The 24,651-nt window shown below is 37.2% G+C and overlaps 1 pseudogene; it reads left to right on the top strand.

The window, feature by feature from the left end:
- Positions 1 to 15,411: 15,411 nt before the first annotated feature.
- On the top strand, positions 15,412 to 16,326 carry LOC104854413 (annotated as a pseudogene).
- Positions 16,327 to 24,651: the final 8,325 nt, after the last annotated feature.

Raw genomic sequence — 24,651 nt, 5'->3', positions numbered from 1 at the left:
TCCCTTATTACCTTTCCCCTACCCTTCCCACTTTCCCTATACCTTTAGCACTTTTCTTCCTATTTCACATTGTCAATTATCTCATTAGAATCTTATGTACTATTATAAGAAAATGGAAAGATATCCCCTGCTCCTGGGTAGGAAGAATCAACATAGTGAAAATGGCCATACTATCAAAACTGCTCTACAGATTTAATGCAATGACAGTTGAAATTCCAACACTATATTTCACAGAACTAGAAAAAAAGAATCCAAAAATTCATTTGGAACCAGAAGAGACCTAGAATAGCAAAACCCATCCTAGGCAATAGAGACATGGCAGCGGGTATAACAATTCCTAATTTGAAACTATACTACAAAGCCACTGTGATAAAAATAGCATGGCACTGGGAAAAAAAAAAACAGACCTGAGAATCAGTGGAACAGATTGGAAGACACAAAAACAATTCCAGATGCACTCAGCTACATCATCTTTGACAAAGGAGCCGACCATCCCCACTGGAGGAAAGATAGCCTCTTTAATAACTGGTGGTGGAAAAACTGGATTTCAACCCGCCAAAGATTAAAACTAGACCCTTATTTTTCACCATGCACTAAACTAAAATCCAAGTGGATTAAAGATCTAAATATTAAAACAGAAACACTAAACTTGCTGGAAGATAAGTTAGGCAGAACTCTTGAAGACATTGGCATAGGAAAATATTTTATGAACAAATCTTCAGCAGCATGGGAACTAGCAGAAAGAATCAACAACTGGGATCTCACCTTATTAAAAAGCTTCTGCACTGCAAAAGAAACTATCAACAGAACTAAGAGACAACCTACAATGTGGGAAAAAAGTTTTACCAGCTGCTCCTCAGACAAAGGACTGTTATCTAGAATATATAAAGAACTCAAAAAACAACCCCAAATATAAAGACCCAATTCTAAAGTGGGCATCTGAAATGAACAGTCATTTCTCAGACAAAGAAATAAAAGCAGCAAGTAAATACATGAAAAAATGTTCCACATCACTGGTCATTCGAGAGAGGCAGGTGAAAACAACACTGAGATTCCACCTCACCCCACAAAGAATGGCTGTTACCCATGTATTCTTTGTTTCCATTACTGCTATAATCCCTGCATCCCCTAATTAGTCAAAACAACTTTAAACCATTGAAATCCTAGAAAGAAAATCTATGGCCTTAACTTTGCATGTGTTATTGTGGGAGCTTGGTGTAGGGAATTGGGTTTGGATATAAGAAAGATAAAACATAAACCAGTTGTAAAAGAGGACTGAAGGGGCATGTCTCACTTTGGGAGACCAAATGTAGTCTACCAAATTCAGTATGTGTACAAGAAATGATCCAGAGGACACATTTTGGGTATACATTTTTATATTTAGCCCGGAATTCTGCCACATACTGTGTTCCCAGCTCGCCTAGTTTCAATAGGATAAGCTGAGCTGGATGTTAGTCATAGCCCCAAGGCTGGAGTCCTGATGGCTGCTTATCCTCCTTTCCCTGGACTCACTCTGACCTTGACCTTTCAGGGTAAGTGTTACCTTCTGCACATAATCCACCACCATCTGGTACTTGTATATGAAGAAAGACCAGTTGCTGGTCTAGAAAAGCTCCACCTTAGTGAGATGTAGGATAGGTGATTGTTATCTACCAATACATCAGGATTCTTTTTCTTAAATCCTGTTCAAGAGGTGAGGAAAGGTCAATGCTTTCCTCATTTTCTAGATATTTATGGATACGCAGTAAAGTGTAAGGCAATGTACTAGGCCTTGTTGCCCATGTACATGTAAAAGGTCTCTACCACTGAGGAAATTGCAGTCTGGTGAAGACTTGAGACTATCTGAATTTCCTTGAGGTTAATATTTAATACTATGTTGCCCCCACCAACTTCTAAACTGAGAGGCAAAATTGACAAGGAAGTAAGACCTAAAAAGCAATTTTGGTATGACAGAGTTGGTGATCAATGCAGCTTAGATATAAGACAGCAATGAAATTCACAAAAACGGGCTCAAATTTGGGAAGATGGACCCTCTGAGTTACAGCTTCCCCTGCTGGCTAATAGGTGGGGCCCAGGAGCAGGCCCTGAAAAACCAAAGAACAGCAAAGCAGACCTCAGACTATCTTTTTGGGAAGCCAACTTCCAAGAGGAAAGCTATAAATATCTAGTTTACCATTCCAATTTTATCAGCCAAATAAATTTCATCTCTTCTCATAGAGCACATTTTCAAGAAATCTTTTCTCTTGTAATCTCCTAGATTTTATCTTACGGGGTCTCCCAAGTAAGAGATATAAATAAGTGACTTTGAGATATGCCAAAAATGTATAGCACAGTCTTTTTTTTTTCTTTATTTGTCTGATTTATGCAATCTCACCAGGCAGTTCTCTTCCATCAGATCAGTGTCCAGCATGGACTTGCTGCTGCCCACTACTATTGTTCACAGATTCTATCCACTGAGTTATATCTTCAGGATTCAGATTCCATAAATTTCTGGGGCATGGTCCTAATCTTTTACTTCATCTTCGATAATAGTCTTTCATTGTAATCCACTGAGTATTTTACATGAATGATCATATGGGTTCTCTTGTGGCTTTAGTAGAATGCTTCTTTATACTTCCTTGAATTCTGGCTTCCTCTGGAGGATCAGTCTCTTCTGATCTTTGATATCTTTCCTCTTTTTCTACTAGTTTGTATTCAGTGCTAGACACTCTGATAGAGGAACAATGAAAACAAACATTGCTTCTGAAATTTGTCTATGTGTAGGTAACATGTACAGTTAAAAGTTAAAAGAACATTGAGGTTGGATCCTACTCCCCAGACAATCATCTGTATTCGTTCTGGGGGTACAGTCACCCAGTAGTTATAATATCAGCAATGTCTGCATTAAAGCATACTCCTTTTTTCTTGTACTTTCTCTAAGAAAAATATGCCCTTTTCTACTTTGTGTCCATTTATTCCAATCTTTACATTCAGATTTCTTCTATACCTGTTTAGTCTTTCAGATTATACTTCTACCAAGTTTTTTCATTTTTATGTATATTGGTGCATGTTTGCAGTATATACATTACAGACTTGGTGGGGGCTTTGGCACAGGTACATAACACTTCTCAGTTCTCTTTTCATTTCCTTCCCTTCTCCTCCCACTGTCCCCTCTTTCTCCATTTCTTGATACCCTTTACTTTTGCAAAACATCCATCACCCTATTTCCTATCACTCATCTTTTCTTTTATTCTTTTAATTATATTTTGAGTTTCTCATACAAGAGAAACCATAAAATACTTAAGCTTGTAAGTTTGATTTATTTCATTTTATATCATGGTTTTCCATTATCGATATTCCATTTTTTTCTTAGAAATGACTCAAGTTTATCCTTCTTTATGGCAGAGTAGTACTCTGTTGTGTATAAAAGCCACATTTTCTTTATCCATTCATCTGTTGATGGACATATAGGCCACTTCCAAGGTTTAGCTATTATGATTTGTGTTCTAGGAACATGGATATGCATGTATCACTGTAATTGATATCTTTAACTCTTTTAGGAAGATACCTAGAAGGGGAATAGATGGGTTGAATGAAGTTGCATATAAAGCACCACTTAACTCTGTTGTAACAGTCATAAGCTTTTGTGATTCAACAAGTTTCAAAAGACACATGTTAAAGCCTAAATCTTAAAGCTGTCCTTTCAGAACTTAGATGTAAAACACAAATAACAAAAGAAAACATCCTCCAAATTACATTGCACAATGTAGGCAAATGAAGTCAAAGATCTAGTCACATTCTGTCAGGCCACAGCAGATGCCTCAATCTCCAGGGATTTTGGAACCCAAGTTCCATTCTTTGTTTCTGCTGGGACTTGAACTAGAAAAATGAGAAAAATAATATCTAACAGCCCATTGCTGCATCCAGTTAGAGACAAAGAAATAGGGATAATAAGATCAAAATATCAGCATTTTAATTATAGGTCACTTTGAGTATGACCTAAGTGTGTAACACCAGTGGTCTTTTGAATGTTTCACCTCAGATCTAAATAGGTTTACCCATTTTGGACAACTTAGAGAAAGACTCGCACCAATGCCTGAAGAGGTTGTAAAACAGAAAGCCTGAGAGAACAGACCGTAGCACATGCTTCCCAAAGTTAGGTGGATCCAGCTTTGGTTTCTTCCTCAATTTATCAGTTGTCTAATTCACTCTTTAGATGTGCTCTGCCAACAGAAGACAAAACTGGGACTCTCCAGGGGAGAGGAGGTTCTCCTCAACAACAAGGGGATAAGACCTAAATACAACAACGTGAGTAACATGACCATATCAATGAACATTTTGCGTTCTGTAACATTAAAATCCATTGTACTTTGGATGAATTCTCACCTATGTATGACTTTTAACCCTGTGCATAGGTCATTTAGACAAGATTGTGCATGTTTAGGGTGGGATGGCTATAGAGTCATGGTTCATTTATACAAATTGATATACTGGGCCTGGGATTTGGCTCAGTGGCACTGTGCCGGCTTCAGAAGAACAATGTCCTAAGTTCGGCCCCTTGTATCAAAGAAAGAAAGAAAAATTGATCTATTGTGTTCTTCAGGTCTTTCAAGTATTGACATATTTTAGCACAGGATATTTAAAAAATCACATTTTTAAACTCGCTACCAATAGGATCAGAAAAATCTTCACATACTGGAATTGGCAACCTCATGGTGATAGATCCAACATTCTAAAATTCTAATTTTCAAATTTTAGCAGTGGCCACAAATGTTGCTTTTTCCTGGATTCATTTTAAAGATAATATACACCAAACACCTATGTATGAAAATTATTGCCTGTTAGCTTTTTTTGTTTTGTTACCGGGCATCCAACTCAGGCCCTTGTGCTTGCGAGGCAGGCAGCAGAACCTCTGGGCCAAATCCCTGGCCTCTATCAGCTTTTTTCCAAAAGTAAAAAAATATTGGCTTTTTCTACAAAGAAAGTGACAAGTGCAGTCTGTAGTTCTGCCACACAAGTGCTTTTCCCATGTGACCACTGTGCTTGTGTGCAGTGGATACATATTTCTCATTTTATCAAATTACACAGTGTGCAGTCAAGGACTGAAGTTTATTAAAATAAATTTTTGATTAAAATATTAAGTAATTTAAATTACATTTATTACATTTAATTTTTACTGCATCATTAAAGATATCTTTAGCTGAGGCCATTTTTTTCTTCTTCTGCAAATACGTGACTGTGAAGAATACAGTTATGGAATGGGGAGTGGCTCAGAGGTAGAGTGTTTGCTTAGCATGTTCAAGGCCCTGGGTTCAGTCTCCAGGGACACAGACACCCCCGCCCACACACAGTAGGATTATTTCACTTTGGCGCCACTGCTTTGATTTGTGCTGTGCGCCATCTCTTTTACCCTGACTGATTTTACATCACCAGCATAAATGTTGGTATAATAAAAAAGACATAAATTGCTACAAAATTCATTTTGACTTTACAGAGCTTCTGAAAGGGTCTTGAGAATTTCTGAGATTCTTGAACCATGTATTGAACTGCTAGATTTTACATAACAGAATATAAACTAGGGCTTCAAGGAGTACTAACTCCATTATGATGATGTATTACACATTTTATAATGTGCCTATGTATGGTGCGCACGTATGAACGTACAGTGTGCGGTTCTGTCAGTGCAGATTCAAGAGAAAGGCCCTTTGTTCAAACTTCCTGTTTTAACAATTTTAACCTTTTCCCTTTGTTCACCCAAGTGTAGAACTGGTAACTCTTTCCTACAATTACAACTTTTGTGATAACTTCATTGTTCTCTTTCTACATTTTCAGTTAACCAATGCCTACTGTAGACGTAAAGACCACCCATATGGGGGCAAACGGAGGTTATTGATCCAAAGCTTGCTACTCCAAAGGAGTCACCCACCTCACATTTGGCAGAGGCTCTCAGCTAGACATGTAAGTGGGAAAGTTTTATAGTGGAAAATGAGAAAGGCTTCAGATATGCCTTGGTTGGAAGTTGATAGCATGAGGAAACTAGAGGCAGGTGAGGCAGAAATAGGGCTCTTCACAGTTGGAGAACATACTCATTTATTTATTTTTTCTGATTGGTCCTGAGTTGGAAGCAAGGGCAGAAATAAAGAAACCGGTCATCATCGATCGAGTCTTAGCTGATTGCTGCAGAAGTTGTGGGTCAGAGTGCAATTGCTATAAATGGTCTGGCCATCATCTGTATTTAATCTCTCGTGGTTAACAATTCTTTACATTAAGTTCATTTAAAATGATTACTTTGCTTAGGTAGACTTCTAATTAAAATCACTAAATTGTGTCATCATAGGTCCTCTCTCAGGTATAGTTAATGTAAAATGATTCTGTATATGTAATGAAATATTTGGATAACTATTAGATGGACATTTAAATTATCACAGTTCACTTTAAAGATGAGACAGGAGAAAGGACAGCACAAGAGGACCCAATGCTAGAATGACCCTGTTTGCCTGGGACTGAGGGTGTTCAAGGTAACGCTGAAGCATTCTGGGAAGATCCATATAGTTGGCTGCCCTGCAGCAGTGCTCAAAGTTGATTACTAACAGTCACCTCCCATCTAAACGATGACAAAATGTTCCAGAATGAGGCTCTGTTTGACTCTCAGTGGGTAGAAAATCAAGCACCTATCATGGTGGGATGGGCATGAGTAGTTTCACAGTCTATCTTCTATTGAGAGTATCCCTCTTTATGCAGGTTAAAAACTATCTGAGCTTTAAAAAGGCAAATTATACCCTTAATTCAGTGTCATCACAGATGTTATTTAAGCAGCCTGTGCTCTTACATGTTTAGTATGAGTCAGTTTATTAGAAAGAAGAAAAACTTTTGGAAACAATGCTATTTTTAGAAACAGGGAATACCTTTTATTTTCTTCTCACCTCCTTACATAAGACTGCCTGAGAAGAATTACAAACATTCACAGGTGATATTTAAATTAGGCAAAAGTGTGTATTTGTTTCAAAACAATTGAACAAAGGAGGAAACTGAGATAAACACCAAGCATTTCATCATTTAAAGACATTTCCTCTGGCTCTCTAAAGGAGGGCAATTTAATTCTAAAAGATTGCATGTATTGATTCAAGTGCTGCCCCTAGATACTTAGCAGATGAATGAAACCAATGAAAAGGGCACTTACTGTTCTCATTTCCCAATATGAAAGAACAAGTATTAATAAAGGGAGAGAGTTAATTTTAGAAAATAATACTTCCCCCCAAAGATTGCATTTATTGAAAATGTTTTACAAAATAGGATTGTAGGTTATTAGCATACAACAATACATGGTTTACAAGGGAATGAGGTCAGAGAGAACAGCTTCCAGGGAGAATGACTCCAGATGCTGCTTTGGATAGAGACAGCAGGCCTGGCTGCCTGCAGCAGAGCTAGGCCTTAAGGGAGTTTCTAATCTTGGGAAACGCTATGAATTGTGTAAAACTCCTGCCTTTTGCTGTTGGTCCTTCTAATCCTGCTTACTCTTCCCAGTTCTCCTTTCTAGAGCTCTTTAGCTGTGCCAGATTAAGGTCTACCTACTGACTGCCAAATTTGAGCCTGCACATGAGCCTTCTTGCACATGAGTCTTGATGGAGGGCCTCTTCCAGGAATTTACATGTGATATTCATTCATTGAAAAATTAAAAAGAACACCTGCAGATCCTGTGTGACCTTTTTGAATGCCTCTTTTTCCTAGCTCATCCTGCTGGCCAGCTATTTGCCACACTTCCATTTAGGAAGAAGAAACAGTTGCAGTTGCTTAGACCATCAGATTCCTTGGGGAGTATGATAGATTTTATAAACATGAGAGCTTTTAATGTTCACCAAAGTCCATAATATAAGATGAGTAAGCTGAAGGTTGGAGGCTAATTTGGCTAACATGTATCATACTGTTGTGAATTGCCCTCATCCATTTGGTCTGTCTGACTGTTAGTTCCTTTCTAAAAGATTAGAGTAGCCATTGTCAAAGAAAAAAAAAAAAACTGCACCAGATACTGTTAAAAAGGCAACAAAGACTTTATATGAGGCAATTATAAAAGGAGAAGAACCAGAACTATGTTTAAATCAACACTTATAGGAACGGGAGTTGAGGCAGGTATTATTTTAGCTCATTTGAGTTGGCTAATTGGCTTTACCCAAAGGAAAAATCAATGTTCTCCTATCTTCATGACAGAAGGTAGTTTTACATCTTACAGTAAGACACCTGACAGGTTTGGCACCTGCATTTCTGCAGAAACTAGGAGATAGGGCTACTCTCTTCTTTGATGGTTATTTTTCAAATTCATAGATTACAAGTCTTCTTGAGAGACATTCCCAGGACTTAAATGGTGAAGAAGCTTTTAAAAATAGTTTCATGTCAAAAGACAGAAACATAGTATAATTTTCTAAACAAAATGCTGTTAGAAAAGAAAAGGAGATTATGAACCTAGGGACAGTAAGAAGCCAGACTACAGTGATATCAAATCGAGGAAAACACGAAGATCATTTTGCCAGTCTTTCCTTTGTTAATAGGAAAGCAAGAGTGCCACAGATCCACTAGGAAAGACAGTCCACGTGTTTATTCCAGTACATTTCTATTATTGAAAGACTAGTTGAACCATCTGCTTAGACTTGGCAGTGCAAGATATTTGCTGTATCAATCAGGCAGTTAGTGAGGAGATTCCTGGGGGAATAAAAAGGAAAACAAAGATTAATAGAGATGAACGTTTTTGAGTGTACAGTGCAGCCAGTCAGGATGATTCTAAGTTGCAAGACTTTTTTTAGATGGTGGAATAAGAATATTAGCTGCAATCTGAGGAATTTCTCACTTTGCAGTTTGAATGTTTGTGGTGAGAGAGGTTTTGGTAAGTCTGACTGCCTAGTTTGGATTTTGGAGTGCAGCATGAAAGACATAAGAGTTCTAGCAGTCTTTCTGTATGGCCCACACAGCAGCAGTTCCAGGCATAAAAATTTCCCACCCCTGATCTACTGTCATGATGAATCTTTTAAAAATTTATGTCTGGTCATCTGGTTTCAGCTCACAGGGATTCTTCAGATCCTGGGAGAAAAAGCCGGCTAAAAGACAACCTGGGTTCCCAATAAGGAACTGGGAAGGTTAAGTTTTTGTTTTCAGCAATACCAAGTAAGGAAGGTAGGGATAGAACAGAAAATGTTAGTTTGGAGCATTTGTAATCAGGTATTGAAAAAAATTGCCAAAATTAAAATCTGTTAGGTGTGATGACCAGTCTTCATTGTCTCTTTGAATGGATTAAAAGACTCCAGGAGAGGTCGCTGGATTGTCAGGGCACCAACCTCATCAATAGGGCAGTTCATTGATGAGTTTATAGCTGATTGAGCTATGAAGAGGCGGGGCCTACATGTAGGAAGTAGGTTGTGATCTTGGCAACTGTGTCTAGTCCTTGCCCCCTTCCTTTCTAGCTTTTCTTCTGCTGTTTCCTGGATGCCATGAATTGAGCAGCTTTCCCTTGTCACATCCTTCTGCTATGATGTTTAACCATAAAGGCCTATTAAGTTTGCATGCTATAAATTTTTATTAAGAATTTGAGATTGGACTTTAAAAGTCTCATGAATGCACAGCCAAAAATTCATCAACAGATTTCACCTATATGTTTAGATGGATTCCTCTCTTTCTGAGGTTCCTTAGAATATGTGGGCCTGCCGAAGAGTGACTTTTCCTGGTTTTCTCAAGAGTTTTGTAAGCGTTGGTTCCAGAAAGTTGACCTTGGTTCCTTAAAACTTATTATGCGTGCTTGAGTTAAATGTGATAGTCCAGGAAAAGGCTTGATTATATACACAATGTTTCTAATTATGTTCTGTTACAAGGAGGAAAGATTTTTATTGAACCTATGCAAATAATTATGTTGTCATGAAAATAAGAATATTTTGGAATTTTTTAACTCTGAAGAAACTAAGCAGGGAGAAAAACACATGCTTAATTTCTGTTTACAAAAGCATAATCTGCCCAATTCTAATTAATTATAAATAGATTAAAAGGAAGAATTTCTTTTGCCAAGAATAGTATCCATAATATATGCAGTAAAATATATAGTCATCTTTCATCATTCCATGTAATCATAAGGAATTAATTCCTGTTCTGCTTGATACTGGGCTAGCAATCTCCTCAGCCCATCATGTCTCTGTCAGAGCCCAGGAAGTCTGAAAATCCTAGCTCAGTCCAATACTATGGTCTCAAAGTTATTTCAGCAGTACCTCAGAACACTTATCTCAGAGTACTTAGTATAGTACTTGGTATAGATCTCTGTAGAATGTTCACTGCTGTAGACAAAAGGCTCTATTCTGTTGATTATTGACCCCACTTGCAGGGAAGCATTAAAATAAAATAAAAATATGCCTTTGGATGACTAAATCATTGTGGTTAAATATAAAATGTGGGCTCAGTATAAAAATAATGGATTGACAAAGATATTTAGCTGATTCTGTTACATACAACATTAAAACACCTAGGTTAAGGCTGATAACACTATATTCCGGTTTGGTATCAGGACATAGTGACAGTGAAAGTCTTGGCAGATTTGTAAGAGTTTAATATAATTTCTGATGTATTTGTATTAACATTTTACCTATACAAATATAAAATAGGAAAGCATATGAATCTCTTCTTAAGTAATAACATTGCAATTCAACATATCAGAAAAACCCAATTATTTTTTGTATGTCTATGGTTACATGATAAAAGATCTTCTGTGACTTTCCAGAAGCACTGTGGGAAATCCCAACATCAGTTTAGGTGTAATGGATATAATCTAGGAATAGATGGTTGAAATACATAGCATTGGATGTTACCAGGAGTCATTGAGAAACAATAATCAGGTCCATACTAATGCAGTAATAAAGGATTTCAAAAAATGAATATAGGAAATAACATGATTGTAAAAAATCTTAGCTTTTTTGAAAGTAAGAGGATTTATTTCTCTAAATAATCAAGTACATTGAGGATATACTCAAGTGAAATAAGTAAGTCACACGTGTAAATACCGAATAGTTTCTCTGGTGTGAAAAACTAATTGTACATAAAAGATCCTAATGGTATAATGGACAATGTGAAATAGGAAGAAAAGGTCTAAAGGTGTAGGGGAAGTGGGAAGGGTAGGGGAAAGGAAATAAGGGACAAGAAAAAAATATGAGAAAATGAAAAAATGGAAATAAAGTCTTTGTAAATAGGGAAGGGAGGAGGGCCTGAAGGGAGGGCAGGGGTAAGGGGAAAAAAAGAGAACCAAGACCTGTCACGTAAAGGTACAATATCACAATGATGAATGTAACTGTACTGTATACCTAAAATGTGCCAATAAACTCAATGAGGAAAAAACAATCAAGTACATGATAAAGTCAACAAAAAGTGCAAGAAATTATTCTAATATTCAAAGGTAAAGAGAACTGCTTCTAACATCTTAAGAGCAGATCAAGAATGTAATAAAAATCTGCCATTTTAATAGAAAGAAACAAATCCTAATTTTGCATCATCTTAAGCCTCATTTAAGAAAATGCATCAAATCTTACCAAGTCTTGAACACTAGATACCTCCAGGAGGTGGCAAGAATGATGGGATAAGTGTGTTCAAAGGGAAGGACAGTATTTTGAGAGATTAATGGCAATATTTCTTTTAGTGTTATAAATTTTATAAATTTAAATTTTGACTATATTTTTGATCATATATATTGATCATATTTTTGATCTCCTTTCGCTCCAGTATCATCTCTTCTCCTCTCTCTGTCATCCATTTTCACTTCAGCCAAACAGGCTTGTTTTTGTTTCCTTAATGTGACAATGGCTTCTCTCTAAGGGCTATTTGCCATATAGTTCCATTGGTATAAAATGTTCTTCTCCCACCTGTTCACACGGCTCTCAGTTCTTTCAAGTTCCTGTCACTCAAGAGTAAAGAGACCTTCTCTGACTGTCCTATCTAAATTAACCACCTCTGATCACCGCATACCCACTAACCCCTGGTTTAATGTGACTTGTATTCTTTACACTGTTTTATTTTGCTCCATGAAACTTTCATTTTTGAAATAGTACATATTTACTTGCTTATTATTGGTTTGTGCTTTGTCTCGTTGTATTAAGATGTATCTTCTACAAAGACGTAGACTTTTCCTGTTTTGTTCACATTTCGTATTCTGTACCTATATCATCACCCAACACTTAGTAGGCTGTCCATATTTATTTGTTCAGTAACTAAATATGTTCTCAGTATTTAAATATCTGTATCCTTTTGGTGATTAAATAAATCTGAATAACATTCTTAGATTTTAAAATAAAGTTGCTCAACTTCAGCACCATTTTACTTTCTAGGCTGTGTAATTCTTTCTTATGGAGCTACCTGGTGCACTGTAGGATGTTTAGTGGCATTCCTTTCCTCTACCCACTAGGTGCCAGTAGAAAGCTTCTGATTATGATAATCAAACCACCTTCAGCCATTTCCAAATATCCTGGCAAAATTGCCCCAGTTGCTCAAATATGATCTCTACCAAGGTTTGATTGATTTCATTTAAATGTGAGTTAAGAGCTCTCTGGGCTTATATAATAATCTGTGGTTATCTTTTTTTCAATGTGTGTATGTGTCTAATTATTTCGTGTATCTATGTAGTAACTATCTCCTTGTTTGTCCATACCAACTAGGTAGTGACATCCAGAAGTGCAGGAACTTTGAATTTTCTCTCTGTGTCATGTGAATTTAACACTATTTTAGCACACAAAGGGACAAATATATGTTTTTGAATGAATGACACCAACTCCTCCGTCTACGTAAAGCCACTGAAAATGAAGACGATGTAAGTCTCTTCCTTCTGATAATCAAGAAATCAACTGAGGCTTTGACAATCCTATTACACACAAACAGAACTTTAGAGTAAAAAAAATTCCAGGAAATGAAGGGCAGTGAAAATTAGAGCTGAATCCCCGCTATGTAAAGAAGCATCTCGTATCAAAGAGAATCATTCAGAAGTCAGTGGAAGCTTAGGTGCTGTGGTTTGTTTGAATAATTTAGGCAGTTCTGCATCTAATGCATCAGGGATGGGTAATTTTCTGCTCTATTTTCCCAGAACATGAGATGAAGCTATCACTAGCATTATTCCTACTTTCAGAAATGTTCCTGAAAAGGCAAATCTGAGATAAGTGATACAAAAACAAGCATGTGACTCATTCACTTTAGATGTTGCTAAGCTATTTCAGTGAGAGCAACAGTGATTTGGTTCTGTCATTTAGACCATTTCACTGAAAGTAGGATATGCAATTTTATGTTTTGTTTTCAAAAGTCTTTCTTATGATATTCTTTCTGGCTTTGTTAAAAAATAAAGCTTTCTTCCTTTGTTCTGTATACGTTTTCAAATGTCCACACTCATTTAACATCATAATAATAACTGGAGGTGAAATTAAATTGAATTAATTTTATTTTTATCATTACTTGACACAAAATAATTGTATGTGCTCATGCTCATGGAGATATAGAGTGATGTTTAAATACTTGTGGACATTGTGTAATGATGAAATGACAATAGCTCATACATTTTATTTACTATTTGTGATAAAAATATTCACAATTATGTCTTTGAGCTATTTTGATGTGAACAATGCAATATTGTTAACTGTAATGATTATTCTGTATAATGGTATACCTCTATCTACTTCTGAATTTGTATCCATTAACCAGAATCTCCTCTGCCTCTCCTCCCTAGGTTTCCCAGCCTGTAGTAATGACCATTCTACTCTAATTCTATGAGACCAGCTTTCTTAGATTCCATACGAGTAATATCATAAATCTTCATCTTTTTGTACCTGGCTTATTTCACTTAACATTATATTCTCCCAGTCAAAATGAACTAACTTTAAGATTTCCTAGATAGACAAGGAACTGGAAGCCTTGATGGCAAGGCTGTTACGGCTGCTTCTGCTGCATCTTAACACCAATGAGCTTGGACCTGGTGGCTATGCAGCCATGAGTTTTTCTGTCCCTAGAATAGCTGCCTACAGTTAGCAATGAAGCTAAAAACTGGAAACTGGAGTGCAGTTTTCAGAAGCTCTCACCCCCACAAGTGTGCTTACAGTGGCAGCAGTGTGGCTTCATGTCTCTTCTGCCTTCCACATTTCATAAACTCGAAAGCAGACTTCACCCAGCTTGCAAAGCTACATCTGTAGTAATGGTGTTGGGAACCCACTGGTAAAGCAGCTAGTGCTGCAATATGTTCTGCTTGGTCCAAAAGAAGCTGGGCTCTGATAATATACTTCTATTTTCTTTTTTTTTTTTTTTTTGGTACCAGGGATTGAACTCGGGACCTTGTGCTTGAGAGGTAGGCGCAGAACCTCTGAGCTAAATCCCTGGCCTGATAATATACTTCTAGATTGCATGGGATGTTTGTGGCTCAGAGAGACAAGGGATAAAAGACAACCAACATAGTGATCTAAACTCAAGCTGTTTTCCCCCACCTCTGAAGATCCATGCAGATCTGTTGGCTTCCTTCATGCATGGTACATCCCTGAGTCCCTTTCTGCTGGGTCTTGGATATCACCTGTGACTGGCTCCTGTGATAGAGTGCATTCAGGTCTTTGACTTAAAGAAGCAAGGACCAGTCTAATTCATCTGTAATGCTAGTTGGTGCTGTTTTTGCTGCTGTCACAAACTTCTTGGAATGAAACAAAATAAGATTGAACACCAGCAAGGTGACAGTTTAGAGTAAGCTTCAGGCAGACAGCATAGCAGCCCTTCTACCCCTTCCTTACTGCCAACATACAGATGCAAAAAATCCTGAATGCCATTCAACACACTCACAGGTGTGCCATATTACTTTCAGAAGTATGCACAGTACCAGACATTTCTGAGGGAATGACATTATAGCTGCTAATCTTTGCTATTCAGGCTATTCAATATGCATATTTAGCTTACCGTGAACCATGTTGTTTATTGTTGTACAAAGTTGTTTACTCTTAGTGAATTAGTTATGTACCATAGAAAGTGGACAGCTGCAGCTGGCTGATTTAGTGCTTAACATTTTCTAGTTGGTTCTAGTACAACTGTTCTTCCTCTTTCTGTAATTGGGAGTATCTGAGGATGCTTGTTTTAGAGGGAACTCGGTGGAGAAAGGAACCAGGACCTTAAGAGGTGAGATCCATTGGGAACACAAGAACTATTAGACTTTCTAGGGAAATGTGGTGGGGGAGGTAGAGATACAGAGGGAATGGTTAGGAGCAAAGAGACCTACAGGAAAAAAATTGTAGCTCTTTGTGCAGGTGCATGAGGTGATAGCAGTGGGTCCAAGGCTGTGGGATGCAGAGCCCAGCTGTGGGGCTGGCCCACTCCCCAGCACAGCCACAATGTTGGTGCCCAGGCTATAGAAGCAGTTACACAAAGTCAGCCAGCTGTTCAGTATGAAAATAAAGAATGAAGCTAGATGAATTTCTGGACATGGAAAGGGAAATAGATGCTACCAATAAGGTTGCAGAAATTCTTTCAAAAGCCATGAATGCCTTCAGCTGAATCCAGTTTACAGAGGTAAACTAGGGACACTGAACACTGTGTCGAAGGTCTGAGGGCAAGTGAAGACCATGGGCTGCCCACAGATGGGGTGCTGTTGGGGGACTGAGTAGTAAAGTATGGCGAGGAGCTCAGGGAGGACTTCACCTTCAGCCGTGCCTTGATAGAGGTTGGCAAATCCATGAAACTAATAGCCAAGGTGAAAGATTCACTTGACATTAACCTGAAGCAAACTTTTACTGATCTACTTCAGTTACTCCAAGGTAAAGATTTAAAAGAGATTGTGCACCACCTGAAAAAGTTGGAGGGGCTGCCACCTGGATTATGATTATAAAAAGAAGTAAGTAGGTAAGATTCCAGACCAAGTCAGACAAGGTGGTAGAAAGCTTTGAAGAGTCAAAGGATTTGGCTGAAAGAAGCTTGCTTAATTTTTTAGAAAATGATGTAGAGCAAGTGTTTGTTTGTCGAGGCCACACTAGAGAGCAGTCCATAGAGAACCTGTAGGAGTTGCAGATGTGGAAAGAGGCAGCATTCAGTGTTTCCAGGTGACAGTACAAACCAAGACTGGTGAAGAGTTCTACTGAGCTCAGTGGCGTTTCCACCACCTCTAAGGCAAAGACAGCAGGTTCTAACATTCCCATGGACCAGCCCTGTTCTCGTGATCTCTAGGACTTCGAGCCAGATAACCAAGGAGAATTAAGATTTAAAGAAGAGGATATCATTACACTAACCAATCAAATAGGTGAAAAGTGTTATGAAGGAGTTATACATGAGGAATTGAGATTCTTCCTTATTAATTATGTGGAAGCGATTGTGCCTTTACCTCAGTAAAAGTGTAACTCAAAATTTGGGCACACTTTCATGACTGAAATGAATTCACACTGATGTTCTCGCTTTACGGTGTTCCGTGACCTCTGTGCTCTCTGTCCAACTTAATCGCTTTTCTATGTGTGTTCTCTTTCTGCTATTTTGTATCAATTTAATTTGTATAAATGATTTTATTACCCTTACTTAAAAAATTACATAATTATCTAATATCTTCATATTGATATCTTTAGAAAGATATAAAAATGAATAATTTCTGGCAAAAGAGGAGCTGTGCTTAAGTATGTATTTCTGGTTATAAACATTGTTGCAGGTAGGAAATGTAATCCTTATTTTAACCCTCCCTGACTGAAAAATTCCATGTTTATCTCCTAGGAAAACAAGGTGGAAGTGGGCCAGGAAGAGATAACGAGTAATTTTCCTCATCAAAATTGAGGAGCTAAACTTCACATGCTTCCTTTTCTTTGTGATGTCATATAACTAAGATTTTATCTTTAGAAAATTCTGTGGAATCAATAGGGCAGTTATATTTGTCCTTAATTTATGGTAAAAGAAGATAATGTCCCAAATGATTAAATGACTTCAATAAAAACACACCTTTAGCAGAGACGTATCCGTTCAGTAGAAAGTAGCCACCTAGTCTTGCATGGTGCTGAAGACTGAGTTTAACTGTTGCTCAACTTCATATGCAAGTGGAGTAGTCTCATCTCCTTTGTTCTTAGCTGGCTCACTAGTGTTCATGATCAGATATTTATGAGAGAAAGAGGAATTTCGAAATAGGTTCCCTAACCTGAGAGCCCTTATACGTGTGAGTAAACAGCCTGAAACATCAATTAGCCATCTTGTAGCTCCTCTTTTTTTTTTTTTTTTTTTTTTGATACCGGGGATCGAACTCGGGTCCTTGCGCTTGCAAGGCAGGCCACCAAACCACTGAGCTAAATCTCCGGCCCTTGTAGCTCCTCTTTTAATCATTGTGCTTGGAAATATGCTCTTTAAAAAAATTAGTAAATTTAGAATACATAATAATTACATTCATCTTGGGGAGTTGTGCATGCACATAATTACATTTTGATCATTTTTATTTCCTACCCCTTACCCAACCCTCTCCCTGGACATATGCTGTTGAAGGGGAAGAGATTGGATTGCTCATTTGTTAGATGGCAGATGTACCCTAAAACGTCCTACGTTTGACAAACATTGAGCAAATGGAATTGAGAGCTGTAGTGCAGAGATCATAGTTTTATTTCTGGTGCTCTATTTCCCCACTCTCTATTTCTGTTGGTAACTGTAAAAGGCTTTCAAATGAAAGGAGCCACGTAATAGTCAGGATTCTGAGAGCCCTAGGTTTACTTGAAAGAAGATATAAAATTAGTTTGGATCCCCAAACTTCTACAAAGAAAAGAAGATTTGACAAACAAGCCCCATTCTACCCAGTATTTTAGAAAAAGGATGAGCTCAGAGGAACTTCAACACCATCAGCTGTCATCAACAAGGCCCAGGCTTGAGTATGTTCTCCAGGTTGTACCAAAACCCAGCGGAAAGAAGTGGTGCTAGGGGACAGGTACTGTCTTGCCTCATCTTATTACTTCACATTCTGTGTCTGAAACACATTGAGTCTTTAAACAGTGAAGTGTATGGAAAATTCTCATTTTTTCCCACATTGTAGATTGTCTCTCAGTTCTGTTGATGGTTTCTTTTGCAGAGCAGAAGCTTTTTAATAAGGTGAAATACCAGTTGTTGATTCTTTCTGCTAGTTCCCATGCTACTGAGGATTTGTTCATAAAGTCTTTTCCTATGCCAAAGTCTTCACGAGTTCTGCCTAACTTATCTTCCAGCAAATTCAGTGTTTCTTTTTCTAATATTTAGATCTTTAATCCACTTGGATTTTAGTTTAGTGCATGGTGAAAGATAAGGGTCTAGTTTTAATCTTTGGCAGGTTGAAATCCAGTTTTTCCAACACCATTTATTAGAGGCTCTCTTGCCTCCAGTGAGGATGGTTGGCTCCTTTGTCAAAGATGAGGTAGCTGAGTACATCTGGAGTTGTTTCTGTATTTTCCAATCTATTCCACTGATCTTCAGGTCTGTTTATTTGCCAGTACCATGCTGTTTTTATCACAGTGTCTTTGTAGTATAGTTTCAAGTTGGAAATTGTGATACCCATTGCCCTGTCTCTGTTGCTTAGGATAGGTTTTGCTATTCTAGGTCTCTTTTGGTTCCAAATGAATTTCTGGATTATTTTTTCTAGTTCTGTGAAATATAGTGTTGGAATTTCAATTGGCATTGCATTGGATCTGTATAGCAGTTTTGATACTATGGCTATTTTCACCATGTTGACTCTTCCTACCCAGGAGCAGGGGATATCTTTCCATTTACTTGTATCCTCTTCAATCTCTTTTTTTGGAGTGCTTTAGTAGGGGAAAGGAAGGGGAAAAGAAAAAAATCTGAGAAAATTAAAAAATAGAAATAAAGTTTTTGGAAATAGGGAAGGGAGGAGGGGGTGAAGGGAGGGCAGGGATAAGGGGAAAATATCAGAACCAAGACCTGTCATGTAAAAGTACAAGATCCCAATGTTGAATGTAAATGTACTGCATACCTAAAATGTACCAATAAGCTCAATGAGAAAAAAAGATAATTCTCATTATACTCCTTAATGCATAATTGTTTTAATGTTTTCCTCATACTTCATCTAATATAAATATCAAAAAATCCCAGAACAGCACATTGGTATATACAATAACCTTTTCTATGAAATGATAAAGTATACTCTTGATATAGCTTTAATAATTTTGACAGTGCTGCACAGATAGCAACTGTCAGTAGATATTTAAGTGCAGGTTAAAAAGAAGGACTTTTTTTGTTGTGTTTCCTAACATTTCAGGTGCTGTGTTACTTGCTGGGATGTTATGGTGAGCAAAACAATTGAGTCTGTCTGTGAAAAACTTGGTGTCTAATATGGGACACACACATCAATCATCATACACATATATAAACTGTTTTTAGTACCACAAAGGGAAAAGATCTCTTTAAGAAAAACTTCCAATAATTTTTTATAGGAAATGGTTTGACTTCTCTTACACAATGATTCCAATTGATCAGTTTCATCTTATCATTCTGTTTATCAGTAAAGTCAGACATAATTTGTCCTAATTTCAGATATTATGTTGGCTTTATGATTAACATATTTGTGTTCCTATTTTTATTGATCTTAATATTCCAGCAATGAATTTGTTCAACAAATACTTATAGAATACTTATTCTATGAGGCTGGCTGTGAGGCATAAAATATTGAACAAAAGAACACCTGATGGAAATTAGCATACAGAGGGGGAAAAAGAAATTAGATAGTAAATACATGCAAAGAAATATTAGCACATATCGCATGTCTTATGAGGGAAAAATCATGGTACTGTGTGAGACAGAGAGGAATGGAAGAGAAAGGAGAGTTATTTTGCAAGAAACTGATATTTTGAATGGAGACCTGTGATGGATCGTGCAGATGATAAGAGAGAAAGGGGTGTGTGCGTGTGTGGAGGTGTGTGCATGCACCTGTTTGTGGCACACGCTCATAAATGCAGGGAGTGGCTTGAGAGCAGGGGGAATAGAGGGAGGAGTGAACCACTGCAGGCAAATGAAACAGAACTCCTTTTCCAGAAAGATGACACTTTAATAACTAAAAGAAGGCAAAGTTAATTGATACTTATTGAGCTAAGGAGAGGAGCACTAGATGGCCTAGGAAGTCATGGAATGTTTGGAAGGCTACTTTAAGGATTTGAGTTTAATTTTAAGATCATTAAAAAGCTATTGAAAAGTTTTCATGGGAGAGATAAAATAATTAGAATTGCATTTTATTACATTTACTTTCTCAGCTACCTATGAAATGGATTAGAAAACACAGTGAATTTTAAAAATGTATTAAAAATGTTATTAATATCAGCCATCCTTGTTTTAAGATTTTCACTAAGTGTATAACATTGTAGGGTTTTTGTTTAAATTTATACATTTTGTTGTTGTGAGAAAAATTTTTCTTGTCCTACTTATGTTGTTTTAAATAGGTCATTCAAACAGTTCACTGAATGTTGTTACAGTTTCTTCCAATTGAAGGTAGATTAATGAGTAGAGGGGGAAAAAAGGAAAACAGAAAAAAATGAAATAAGTAGTGTGAAAGAATAAAAAGGTGTAGTGCACTAAAAATATGATTTGACAAGTTTGTCAATGACTCTAAGCCCACCTGGAGGCACAATCCTGTTTGTTCACCTGGAGATATAAAAGACTCATTATTAGTTAGACATCAGTATATTTGTAGAACCTTCAAAACAAATTTATTAGGATGTTCTTATCTTTTCCAAAAATTCTTACATTTCAAAAAGATAGCTGTGTTGGGAGAATTTTTCTTCTTGCCCTTTCCCTTGCTTTCTCCCTTTATCAAAGCAGAGATGACCATGTTTAGGGGTCCATGGATTGTGTGTGTGTGTGTGTGTGTGTGTGTGTGTGTGTGTGTGTGTAGGGAGAACAATAAAGCATCACAGCAATATAACCTCTTTGTCATGGAGTTCATTTTGTCTTTATTGTTTTATTTTTGGTGCTATTTATATACTTTCCTATGTTGGAATGCAGCCAACTCTGAAGTTTAAGATGCTTAAATTCCATGATGTTTTCTTTAAAAAGGCTAAAACAAGAGTTTGCCTGCATGTGAGTTCGTCTTTGCAGTTGTTTGCAGACAAAGGCAAAGGAGCATGTAGCCTCTATTTTAGTCCTGCTGCCACTGAGGAGGCTCATTTGCTTATATCTGGCTTATTAGTCTCTCTCACATATCTGTCTTGCAAGGACATTTTCTTTTCTCTCATTGAGCGTATGCACCGTGTTGGACTAGAAATGCTACCGGTGATCTTTCTGCACTCTATCACAGCCCACTCATCCAGCCAAAACCTTCAAAAAAGTTCACAAAGTACCCACAGCTAAATTAAGATGCTGATGGCTGTGCTGATGACTCCAGCATGAGGATGTGGGAGCACTACTGAGAAGGAAGTGTTTTTCCACAGCAGAATCTATTTAAACGATTTCAAGCAATTGGAAATTTTATTTCCTGTGAAGCCTCCTGCACTGCAGGATGTGAATATAGAAAAAAACGTTTAGTTTTTCATCACAAAGGGCTGTAACAATTGTAGAAGTTCGGATATAGAAACGCAGCATCCATATGTTATCTCAATAACTTTCCTCCAGCTGCTTTGGGCCTCCAGACCTCATCAGGACACCTTCTTGGAGGGAAGATCCCAATATCCTCTCTTGATCTTTGGATTCTTATTAGCTGTTCATCCCTGCTCTTAGCTATGGCTCATCTATTTCTATAGGGAAGGTCCTTCCTACAAAGTACCTTTCCTTAATGAAACAATAAATTATTTAATAAAGATTGTTAGCATAGATTATTATTAAACTCAACTCTTACTCTTTTCACTGTCCCTTCACATCTGCTCACTCATCACTTTTCTCTCAATTATTGCCACCTCTACCTGGCATCAAGGCCGAAACTTGGGTACCATTCTTGGTACCTCTATCTTTACCACCCTTCTCATCTGTTCGTCACATCCTTTCAAACATAATTGAAAAACCATCTCTTAATTTGGAAATCTTCATTGACACTGTTACCACTCTTTTTCCACACTCTTCTTCTTCCAATTAGATTATTATGATAGCTTCTTAGAGGGGATAAAATCTGATAATGGGGTATTTACAAAAATAATACTCATAAGCAGGTAGAAAATATAATTTAAAAATTCTCAGGAACAAAGCTAATGACAAGTGTTCCTTTTCCCCCCATAGTTTAAACTGCAGTGTTATTGGGATATTGACAGTACAGAAGAGATACTGGGTAAATCCTGTGCTATGACATTCTCATGTATGTGATAGATAGCTATTCTCTTTATATTTTGTATTTGTAGTTCAATCTCAATTAAAATGTTATGAAGATTAAGTTTTAGATTACACAAGAAGTAAATCAAATAAGGTGCAAAGCACTCCATGCAGAAATGAATGATGAATTATATAAACCAAAGACTATTTGGAAACTTAGCCAAACTCACAACTAAAAGACATAAATCACCATAAGGCAAAAATGAAGAAAACATATGGCACAGCTGTGAGCAGGGCTGCACCAAGTGGTTATGGAAAATACACTGAAATCTTAGCAGCGTGGATCTGAATGTAGATAGAGGCAGAGAGAGAAATGTTTATCCATGGATCTCAAAAATGGGAAACCAGCACCACTCTGTTTGCCCAGGACCAGTGTCATCAAGGACCACCCTATCTGCAAAATGAACACCAGGAAAGCACATTCACAGCCTCGGTGAAGCAATGAAAAGTTTACTTTCCATTTTCTTATCCATGGTGGTGTGTCTTAAATTGTAAACTCCAGAATTGTGTCAGATACATGGAATTAAGAACCTAAGAGCCATAAAACATCTTGGGACTTGCTGAGCAGGTCGTTGCTATGATGGCATTTGACTGATTCAGAGCATATTTGACTTCCCCCAAAGCAACACAGAATGACAGGACGAAGACATTTTCTCAGTGAAACTGACCGAATCGTGCACGATGATCTACTGGAGGAAAGTCACAGATCCTGACCGTGGAAGAATTTAGATACTTAGATCTAGAAATAAGAAAATGATCTGAAAGGAAACTTACCATCAGTTTATTTAAATTGTTCCTAAAGGCAAAAAGAGCGGAAGTCATAAGGGAGAAATAAAAATGCACAAAAAGAATAAAAAAGTTTGAAATAGACCCAAATCTGTCTACATTTTGAATACGGAGATTGAACAATAAATCAGACACAACTTATAAGAGGATTTATATCTAGACAATGAATTTGAGAAAATCACTTGGAATGTACAAAATTTAACAAAAAGATGGGAAACATTTAAACTATCTAAGGAATATGGAAACCAGAACGAGAATCAATATATATCCAATTTAATTAATCACAGTCAAGAATTTTCTGAAGTTGAAGGAAAACATAAATTCTCAAGTGGAAGGAGTATGTTCTTAAGCAGGAAAAAAAAAATAAATGAAAATCTCACACAGAAAAACAGTCTCAAAATAGTTTGCACTCCAAAGACAAAATTATGATAGAAGCTGTTAAATATAAAGATTGCTTACACAGGTAAATTTGTCATCACATTTCTAATCAGTAATAACAGATGCCAAAATATCATGGGATTACAATTGGAAAAGTGGAGGGAAAGTAGTATTGGAAGACAATTCATATTTTAAATTAAATATGCATAATTTATTTTAAAACTATATTTAGTTAGAATAGGCTGGGTTAGTCTCTGGATTAAAAACATAAAAATTCATCTTGCATTCATTCGCAGTGTGTTGTAGATCTCTCTTCTCCTTACAGGGGCTCAGACTTGATTCAGATTGCTCCAGTTTCTTAGTTCTAAATCTCTCATGAGGACCCATGATTTCTACTGCACTAGAAGAAAAGGTGTGGAGGGATTATACCCATTTTGTCTCTATCGGAGGCTAGAACAGACTGATGTCACTTCTCACAGATCATTGGCTAGAACTGGCGAATTAGCCTCACCTCATTTCAAAAGGCTTTAAAGTGCTGTTTCATTTGCCTGCAAAGAGAGACCAACCAGATACTGTGAGCACTGACAATGTCAACCACAGTTCAATAGTTTTGTCTGCTGATTTGGGGTTCATTTTTCCTGAATGCACCATCTTTAAGTGACAAGACTTTGTTGTTCTATTTAGTCACAGAACTATGGCCTAAGTGTGGGATCTTTGGAAGATGCACAGTAGTCTCTCCATTATACCCACAGATAACTCCTCTTCATCCAGTGACTATAATGTAGAAGCTATCTATCCTTAATACACAAGTTATGAAGTATGATCAAAATGTATGGTGATGAGACTGTGGATTTAGCTCAGTGGTTCCACCACCTGCCTTGCAAGAACAAGGACCCAAGTTTGATCCCTGGTACCAAAAAAAAAAAAAAAAAAAAGGTATAATGAATGTATAAATTAAAAACAGTTATTACAGTTAAAGACATATGGCCATTGTCCCTCAAAATACTCCCTCTTGCTTTGAACACATTTATCCCACTGTTCTTGCCACTTTCTGAAGAAGTTCTGGTAGTCTTCTTTTGCTAGACATAATGAAAAATATGTTGAATGTTGCTGCCAAGTGTCATCCAGTGTAAAAATTGCTTCCTAACATTACAGTGTGTACTCTCTGCCACCTCATGACTTCTGGTTCATCCCCAAAGTCAAAACGACAATGAAAGTTAGACATTTTAAGTCACTCCAGAATATCCAGGCAACCAGGAC

The sequence above is a fragment of the Fukomys damarensis genome, unplaced genomic scaffold (assembly GCF_012274545.1).
Source record: "Fukomys damarensis isolate Sample0158 unplaced genomic scaffold, DMR_v1.0_HiC HiC_scaffold_36, whole genome shotgun sequence".
NCBI lineage: Eukaryota > Metazoa > Chordata > Mammalia > Rodentia > Bathyergidae > Fukomys > Fukomys damarensis.
This window is presented reverse-complemented; position numbering and strand designations above follow the sequence as displayed.